At 35.0% G+C, this 9,754-nt stretch overlaps 1 protein-coding gene across 1 annotated transcript in view; it reads right to left on the bottom strand.

The window, feature by feature from the left end:
* Nucleotides 1–3,652: 3,652 nt before the first annotated feature.
* Nucleotides 3,653–9,754, bottom strand: part of LOC127847702 (aspartyl/asparaginyl beta-hydroxylase-like) — a 55,987-nt gene continuing 49,885 nt past the window's right edge. The window contains exon 12 of the transcript XR_008034129.1: nucleotides 3,653–8,675. The gene's annotated coding sequence lies outside the window, so the exon portion shown is untranslated. The remainder of the gene's footprint in view (nucleotides 8,676–9,754) is intronic.

The raw sequence follows: 9,754 nt of genomic DNA, 5'->3' as shown, positions 1-9,754 counted from the left end.
TTGGTTTTAAAAGTGGGCGTTAGACAATTCATTCTGACGGTGGAGAAAGTAAATTAATTTGTCAAAACTTGTCATGATCTATAAGCACCATAACAGTGAAGAAAACTCCGGTTATTCGAAATTTATATATGTATAAGCAGTTAAAGTTATACGACTAGTTGCGTGTTATTCACCTATTGTGAATCCAAACAGGGAGGTTTGCAATCAATAATATTCCTCGCAATGAAAAATACTGTGTATGCTGCAATAAAAGAGATATTGAAGATGAGTTTCACTTCGTTTGTATTTGTCCATGTTATAGTGTTTTACGACAAAAATACCTTAAAAGGTATTACATGTTAAGTCACAAGTGTTTAAGTATCACCAATTACTGACCTCATCCGAAAAAATACGAGCTTGTCAAGTTGTGTAAATAAATAAAAGAAGCATGTGTAATTCGCAATGCATTGATCAATGAACCCATATAACCGGTATCACTTACAAATCTTTCTGTCATTATATGTTGAGAACGTTAACTATATATTCATTTTTTCATTAGTTTTTTTAAATTATTTTTGTTTCATTTGTATTGAACTTAAATGTATTGAAAACGTGGCATACTTACTTCTAGTATGTATGTATTAAGACGATCGTCGATGTACTTATGTGTAAATCTAAATAAATTGTCTGTTCTGTTCTGTATGCAATTATATATGCTATATTTATAAACAGCCTGGTCTTACATACCTAGTGTTTTCAATGCTCTCATTGCACAGTAGTAGATTCTACGGTATACAGTTTGGGACATCACAAACAAACTAACTAAATTATGAATTATGAACAAATCAAACGATTTGCACTCTCCTGTAAGAACTTATTTAACAATATACTTCGCTCCTATGTTTTTTACTTGAAAATCGGCCGTTTTAAGTAACCCTGTATATGCTGTGTGCTTTGTTGGTAAAATTGATCTTGTGTGTCATCAAAATAAAATAAAATTGTTTCCGGTAACGGTGAATGGAACAATTAAAACTCAAATGTAGAAAATTATTAGTAAAACGGCATATACGATCATGAGTGGAACGTGATTAAGTTGCAATTTAAATGGGACTTTAGTCTATTGTAATATCCATGTATGTAAACATGTATTCTTGAAAACATTGAACTAAATTCAAGACGTTAAAGAATAAGCACTAAAACAAATTGGGTGGCTTTTGATATAGAAATCATTTAACTGCTACTAGGCTGTGCGGGTCGCGATGGAAAAGCGTACGCATTTCTTCCGCAAAAGGCGAGAATACAAATTCAGACAAAACCTCTTCAAGTACACCGTGTTTGTCATAATGAACACACGAAAGACCACGTCAAACATAAACAAGAGCACCGCCTTGCGGGTGCAGACCGCTCATCTATTTTCTTTTTAAAGGTGAAGGGACTCTCATTTTTAATCACAAAGGAGGGAGGGGTGGATTGAAGAGGGGTGTATAGTGTGGGGTTGTGGACATTTATTACATTATCTTCCAAAAAAGCGAAAAAAAAAATCGTGGGGGGGGTGGGGGTGGGGGGGATGGGGGTGGGTTGGGTGCGATGGTTGGACGGTATTTCAAACATAACCGTTTAAACAAAAATTGGGGGGGTGGGGTATAGTGTGAGGGTGTGGTGGTTATTTGTGAGATGATCTTAAAAAAAAAAAAAAAAAAAAAAAAAAATATTGGGGGTGGGGGGGGTGGGGGGGGGTTGGGGTTGGGGTGGGGTGGGGGTATAGTGTGAGGGTGTGGTGGTCATTTGTGAGATGATCTTAAAAAAAAAATTAGGGGGGGGGGAGGGGGGGAGGTCACGGGGGATAGTTTGGGTGGAGTCTATTGTGGTATGTCAGGTAAGAGTAGTTTTGTCAAAGTATCAATCAAATCTAATCATAAATAAAGAAGTTATGGCAATTTTAGCAAAATTTAATTATTTGACCTTGAGAGTCAAGGTCATTCAAAGGTCAAGGTAAAATTCAACTTGCCAGGTACAGTAACCTCATGATAGCATGAAAGTATTTGAAGTTTGAAAGCAATAGCCTTGATACTTAAGAAGTAAAGTGGATCGAAACACAAAATTTAACCATATATTCAAAGTTACTAAGTCAAAAAAGGGCCATAATTCCGTAACAATCACAACCAGAGTTATGCAACTTGTCCTGTTAATGTACCCTTATGATAGTTTGTGAGTGTTCCAAGTATGAAAGCAATGTCTATGATACTTTAGGGGTAAAGTGGACCAAAACACAAATCTAAACCAAATTTTCAATTTTCTAAGTAAAAAGAGCCCATAATTCCGTCCAAATGCCAGTCAGAGTTACAAAACTTTGTCTGCACGGTCCCCTTATGATAGTTAATAAGTGTTGCAAGTATGAAAGCAATAGCTTTGATACTGTAGGAATAAAGTGTACCTAAACACAAAACTTAACCAAATTTTCAATTTTCTAAGTATAAAAAGGGCACATAATTCTGTCAAAATGCCAGTCAGAGTAACATTACTTTGCCTGCACAGTCCCCTTATGATAGTTAGTAAGTGTTGCAAGTATGAAAGCAATAGCTTTGATACTAAAGAAATAAAATGGACCTAAACACAAAACTTAACCAAAATTTTCAATTTTCTAAGTATAAAAAGGGCACATAATTCTGTCAAAATGCACGCCAGAGTTATCTAACTTTGCCTGCCCAGTCCCCTCATGATAGTAAGTAAGTGTACCAAGTTTGAATGCAATAGCATTGATACTTTCTGAGTAAAGTGGACCTAAACGCAAAACTTAACCAAAATTTTCAATTTTCTAAGTATAAAAAGGGCACATAATTCTGTCAAAGTGCACGCCAGAGTTATCTTACTTTGCCTGCCCAGTCCCCTCATGATAGTAAGTAAGTGTACCAAGTTTGAATGCAATAGCATTGATACTTTCTGAGAAAAGTGGACCTAAACGCAAAACTTAACCAAAATTTTCAATTTTCTAAGTATAAAAAGGGCACATAATTCTGTCAAAATGCACGCCAGAGTTATCTTACTTTGCCTGCCCAGTCCCCTCATGATAGTAAGTAAGTGTACCAAGTTTGAATGCAATAGCATTGATACTTTCTGAGAAAAGTGGACCTAAACGCAAAACTTAACCGGACGCCTACGCCAACGCCAACGCCGACGCCGACGCCAAGGTGATGACAACAGCTCATATTTTTTTTTTCAAAAAATAGATGAGCTAAAAATATGTAAACCGGGCTTGCAAACAACAACAACAACAAAACAGGTTATCGTCCTTTAAGACAGAAACGAGTTGAAAATCCGATAATTCGCGTTGAAAAGCAGCGTCATGATACAAACGTAAAATTGTGTAAGGTTATGACAAAAGATATGCCATTCATAAGGGATATAGTCAAGGAAGCTGTTGAACAGTTACAAGCACAATTGCAACGATTAGTTCTTTATATTTTACCCGTAGCAAGAGCTTAATTATTTAAAAACCGAGTAGAAAATAAGATATTTACACAGCTTTCACATTTTTGAGAGGAGAAAATATTACATAACGCATTAACAAAAACGACGTCACAAACCGCGTCTTATGTCATCACTAACATATGGAAGTGGTAGCGGGAACAAAGATTACGTCTCAGGAAGATCTTAACAAACAATAAGACGGTAGTATAAAAATACATTTATTGCACTTACTATTCCTTTAAAACCATTGAACATTGAACGTGCGTTAATATGTAATTGTATGCCACATTAAACTACAGTGAAACAATGCTACAATTTAAACACTATGAATAAACAAGAGGGCCACGATGGTCCTAGTTCGCTCACATGAGAAGAGTGTGTTCATTGAATTTTTACCAAATGTATGAGGCTGTTTGTAAAAAATGCATGTCTGCATATGGGCTGTCAGTTGTAATGGCAGCCATTGTGTGAACATGAATATATTAGTCATTGTGACTTTGACTTTTGACCTTGGTTTCTTGAGTTGTCATCTGGACACCATTTTACAGTGTTGAGTCATTGTTATTAAGACGTTTGACCTAGTGACTTGAACATTATGTTGGTCATCTGCCAGTCATGATCAATGTAACTATGAAGATCATGAATCTAGGCGTAAGTATTGTCAGTAAATATCAAGAAACAATTTTATTGTTTTGAGTCACTGTGATGTTGATCTTTGATGTAGTGATTTGAAATTCAAAAGGGGTATTTTTATAATTATGATCAATGTACCTATGAAGTCTTTATCTTAGGTGAAAGTGTTTCTGAGTTATCATTTGAAAACCAATTTGCATTTTGAATCACTGTGACTGCCTTCTTTGACCTAGTGATGAGAAGATCAATACAGGTCATTGGTGAGTCATGATCAATGTAGCGAACAGTTAGCAATTTACATTCCAAACCTAAATTTGGTACATGTAGCTGTATATTTTAGAACCCTTTATCAGCAGTAGCATATATCCATTGATAATATCTTCTTTAAACATAGCCTGTTGACCAGAGCTCACACACCAACAAATTACAGCAAAATGTTATTCCTGATCCAATACATTAACTTCATAAACAATCAATGTGTGTATCCTTAAGCATGACTCATTCCTTCCTCTCTCTCATAATCAATGTTAGGCATCAATGGGTTAATATCAAATTGAGTTGCGTGTGTTTGTTCTAGTGTACTTGTAGATTTTAGAGCACATATGAACTGTAGTGTCCTAGTCTGATAACAAAATACTAATTGTATAGTGTTTTCATAGTTGACGTGTTAAGATTTTTAATTACAAAACAAACAAATAAATTACATTCCATCTTGCATCGTCTCAAGGTCAGCCCACTGTTAGTCTGTCTGAAAATTGTCAATTTAGTGCTTTGTGTTAAATTACCAAAGCAAACAAAAATTTAAATCACAAACATCTTTAAAAAAGATGCAATGATTATAATGCACATATGTCAGATGGATAACAAAGTTATAAGATGTCCAAAACATCTACATGATAAATTCCATTTTTGATTGATTTAATAAAAAAAATATATCAACTTGACCATTATATTGTTTCATGATCCTAGGCGTAAGCTTTCTTGAGTTATCATCCAAAAACCATTTTACTGTGTCAAGTAACCGTGACCTTGACCTAGTGACCTGAAAGTCAATACAGGTCAAAAATGTGTCTTCTAGTGTTAACGTTTTCACTTTATACATATAGAGGAAAATACCTCGCCCACTGGCGGCCATGTTTTTTCACCGATCCGAACCATTGTCGAACTCGTCCAAGATATCAATAAAACCAATGTTTTGACCAACTTTCATGATGATTGGGCAAACAATTGTGACTTCTAGAGTGTTTACAAGGTTTCTCTATAGCCAAATAGGGAAAACTGCCACTATATACATATAAAGAAAAATGCCCCGCCCACTGGCGGCCATGTTTTTCACCGATCTGGACTATTTTCGAACTCGTCCGAGATATCAATAAAACCAATGTTTTGACAAACTTTCATGATGATTTGACAAAAATTGTGACTTCTATAGTGTTAACAAGGTTTCTCTATAGCCAAATAGGGAAAACTGTCACTAAATACATATAGAGAAAAATGCCCCGCCCACTGGCGGCCATGTTTTTTCACCGATTTGTACCATTTTCGAACTCGTCCGATATATCAATTAAATCAATGTTTTGACCACCTTTCATGATGATTGGGCAAAAATTGTGACTTCTAGAGTGTTTACAATGTTTCTCTATAGCCAAATAAGGAAAACTGCCCCGCCCACTGGCGGCCATGGTTTTCAATACACCGGAACCACTTTTGAACTCAGTCAATATATCATTAAGACAAACATTTTGACATAATTACATGAAGATTGAACATAAAATGTGACTTCTACAATGTCTACAAGGTTTGCTTTTTTTACCTAGTGACCTAGTTTTTGACCCGGCACAACCCAGTTTCGAACTCGGCCGAGATTTTATTGGGGCAAAGCTTCTGACCAAGTTTCATGAAGATGGGAAAAGAAATGTGGCCTCTAGAGTGTTTACGAGCAAATGTTAACGGACGGACGGACGTACGGCGGACAAAGACCGGTCAGAAAAGCTTACCTGAGCAATCAGGTCAACTAAAAAGCCTTAATAATAAGGTAAATGTCAGAGAAATCATTACACATATAATGCGCGCGTAATGTTGAATGGTTTTAACTAAATATTACTCCGGTTTCATCTCTAAGCAAGTGTACCATACATATGTTACACGTTTTTATAAACGTACATGGTACAAATAAATACAATTCACAGATACACATCTGGTAAAAAAGCATTACGTGAATTGCCTTATACTTGTGTGCGTAGAGACGTTTAAAACATTACTGGCATGGAAAATGCAAATGTGTGTATAATAAATATGGGCTATTAAGCGCCACTTAATGCAGGTTTTGTGTCGAGCCTTTGAATTTATCAACTTTTGTAAATTATACGCCACTATTTTCGTCGTTTTAGATATCTCAAAGTATTGTTCAAGTATTATAAAAAATAAAATTTATTTGAATTGATTTCTTCAATTTAGGTGACAAAAATTTGAAATTATAACAAAGACACAGCCAAGTTTTAAAACTATAAACAATTATTCACCATCTTTTTTTTTTTAATTTGTAAACGTTAAATTGCTCCTTTTTTTTCTTGCAACGGCGTTTTATTTTGAAAACTATACAATCGTAAAACACAATTGAACAAAAAAACAGCATCATGTTATTCTTACATTTTCAAACGTTCAACAATTATCTACAGTCGTATTTAAATAGCGATGTTGTTTCTGGTATTATACTTTAAAGAAGGAAAATATATAAAAGACATTATACTTTGAGTTAAAAAAATGTCATTCTAGAACAGATCAGATAGGTTATTTACGACTTAATAATATACATCACATCGTCAAAATAACAATAAAGCAATAATAAATACACATACGTCAAAATAACAACAATTTTGTTTATGCATTTTACTAATATATGTTTTGTGAGAATGTTAATGTCAAATGTAAGAGAAGACTTTTTACTTTTTCTTTAAAATAACGTTAAGTGGATGTTCAAAATCCGGAATTGATTGAGAAAAAATATGCAGTGAGATATCATATACAAACTTGCAAATCTCAGGAAAAAATATTCTTTATATATATTCGGCTCTAAGTGTAAATGCTTTAATACACAAATTAGCAAGACGAATCAGTATAGAGTTTTTGGTCACATTCTGAATTTCAATAATTGTAAAAAATTAAACATACTTGATCTTCTTCTGTAAACATCAGGTATAAGTGTATTTCTAAATTTATCATATAAAAGACATATCAAAACAAAATGGTATTCATCTTCAATTGCATAAAGTGTACACAATTTACAAATTCTTTCATTTCTTGGAATGAAATATAAGTGGCAAAGCACAACAACTGAAAGTCGCTTCCTGAAAACCTGATCGTGGGGGTATAAACTGACTTCCTGGTAAAATAAAGACGTCAACATATTAACACATAACATGAAACAAATAAACACGATATCACGAGAGCTCGGAGGGGGTAACCTGACACTGAACATGTTTGACAATCAAATAGAGTTCAAGGCATGTATTCACCGAAACAATTCTAAGAATTAAGTCTTAATAAAGAATACACCCGAAGAGCTTTACTTTTGAGTCGAACTCCAAAATCCACCCCAATCTACATCATATCATTCTTCACGTAGAACAGTTTTTTTCAATGGCATTATCAACAGTAATAGACTTAATATACATGTATTCAATCGCTGGACGTAATTTTATTGCTTCAAAGTCTATGACAAGGGACAAAAATTGTCACAAAACCAGGTTTTCAGTTGAAAAAAGTCTGATAAAGGGAGACAATTCAAAATGTGTATTGTTAACCCCCTTGTGTAAAATTGACCTTGATTTCAATTTAAAAAAAAGAAATGTGTTCGTCAGAAACACAATGCCCCCTATTGCGCCGCTTTGATTTTTTTTTTTTACCTTTGACTTTGAAGGATGACCTTGACCTTGAACATCCAATACTCAAAATATGGAGCTTCATGAGATACACATGCATGCCAAATATCAAGTTTCTAACTTCAATATTGCAAAAGTTATGGCCCAACGTTAAAGTGTTTTTTTCGGACGGACGGACGGACGGACAGACTGACATACACACATACTGACATACTGACGGACAGTTCAACTGCTATATGCCACCCTACCGGGGGCATAAAAAGTCTGATAAAGAGAGACAACTTAAAATCAAAATGTGCATTGTTTCTGATTGTTCATAATTACATAGTTGTTTCAAAATCTATTTTTAGTTGTGGCGACCTTGACCTTGGAGATATTGACGTAATTCTTTTGCGCGACTCACCGTCTAATAATGGTGAACACATGTGTCAAATGATGTTAAAATCTCACAATGAATCACAAAGTAATGGCCCGGACAAGCTCATTTATGGCCATTTTTGACCTTCAAACTCAAATTGTGACCTTGACCTTGGAGATATCAACGTAATTCTTTCGCGCGACACACCGTCTAATGATGGTGAACAAATGTGCCGATTGATTTTAAAATCTGACAATGAACGACAAAGTTATGGCCCGGACAAGCTTGTTCCGCCCGCCCGCCAGCCCGCCCGCAGACATTCGCCAATCTAATAACCAGTTTTTTCCTTCGGTAACCTGGTTAAAAATGATGTAGAATACGGGCCCAGGTTTCCTATTTTAATACCCTTTCTTTTATTCGAACACGTGTTTCGTAAGTAAATGCAATGATACTATTACAAATCGTTCCGAATACCCACTCCCCAACGCCTTATGTCGCAAATTGGAGAGCGCTATTATTAGCATGTACTCATTAGATTGACAGGGCCCAAGACTTAAACAATTCAAACCTATAATAATTTAAATTGCGCAGGCAAAGCTAACAACAATAAAGAATAATCCATTATAGTGTTTACTTTGCAAAAGTGAATGAGATTATGTTTGCAGACAAATAGATGGACCAATGGGCATGTGTCAATGGTTTATCAAGATGATCCATTTGCTTCGTTGCGCGGTGGTTATAATAAAGAGATTAGAAGATGACAAAATATCAAGAAATTCGGACATTCAAGCTTTAAACGAATTTGCAAAATGGTCGGTGTCGGGTAACTGTGGTTGAGCATCGTTGTACCAGCGCAGTATTTAAAGTCACCGTTTGCGGAATATATCGTTGTTTTTCATATAAATCTTATAGCGACAAATAAACTTCATAAATTCATTGAACTATATTTTTATCGAGGTTGACATCGAAAACCTGGACAAAATCGGTTTTGAATCAATAAAATAATATATAAATGATCAAAAATACATGCACTAGGCGAAAATCATTGCAGCGTCATGAGTTATGCTATTTAGCTTTCGCTAAACATTAATAGCATATGGAAGAAAAATACATAGATTAAGCAAAAAACATAGCGTTGCAACTCAGTTTCCATCTGTAACAGATGCATTTGCATTTGTTGTTACATTCGCTTCGCTAAATGCGCCCGTATCCGCAATTTTGTTTGTTTAGGTTTGAATAAACTTGTCGACTCATGAATATTAATTAGGTCGTTTTCGTACTTTACCGTACACGACCCCAAAATAAAAAACGCTATACTGTTTGTTTTCAACCGATTTCAACCGGATTTTCAGTGATATCCTCAATAAAAAACACGTTTTCTTACGATTCTGCCCATATATATCTCCGCGAACGGGGACTTTAAACAAAATCGGCA

Source organism: Dreissena polymorpha, chromosome 10 (assembly GCF_020536995.1).
Source record: "Dreissena polymorpha isolate Duluth1 chromosome 10, UMN_Dpol_1.0, whole genome shotgun sequence".
Classification (NCBI taxonomy): domain Eukaryota; kingdom Metazoa; phylum Mollusca; class Bivalvia; order Myida; family Dreissenidae; genus Dreissena; species Dreissena polymorpha.
Note: the sequence above shows the minus strand (reverse complement) of the source record. Positions and strands in the feature narration are given on the sequence as shown.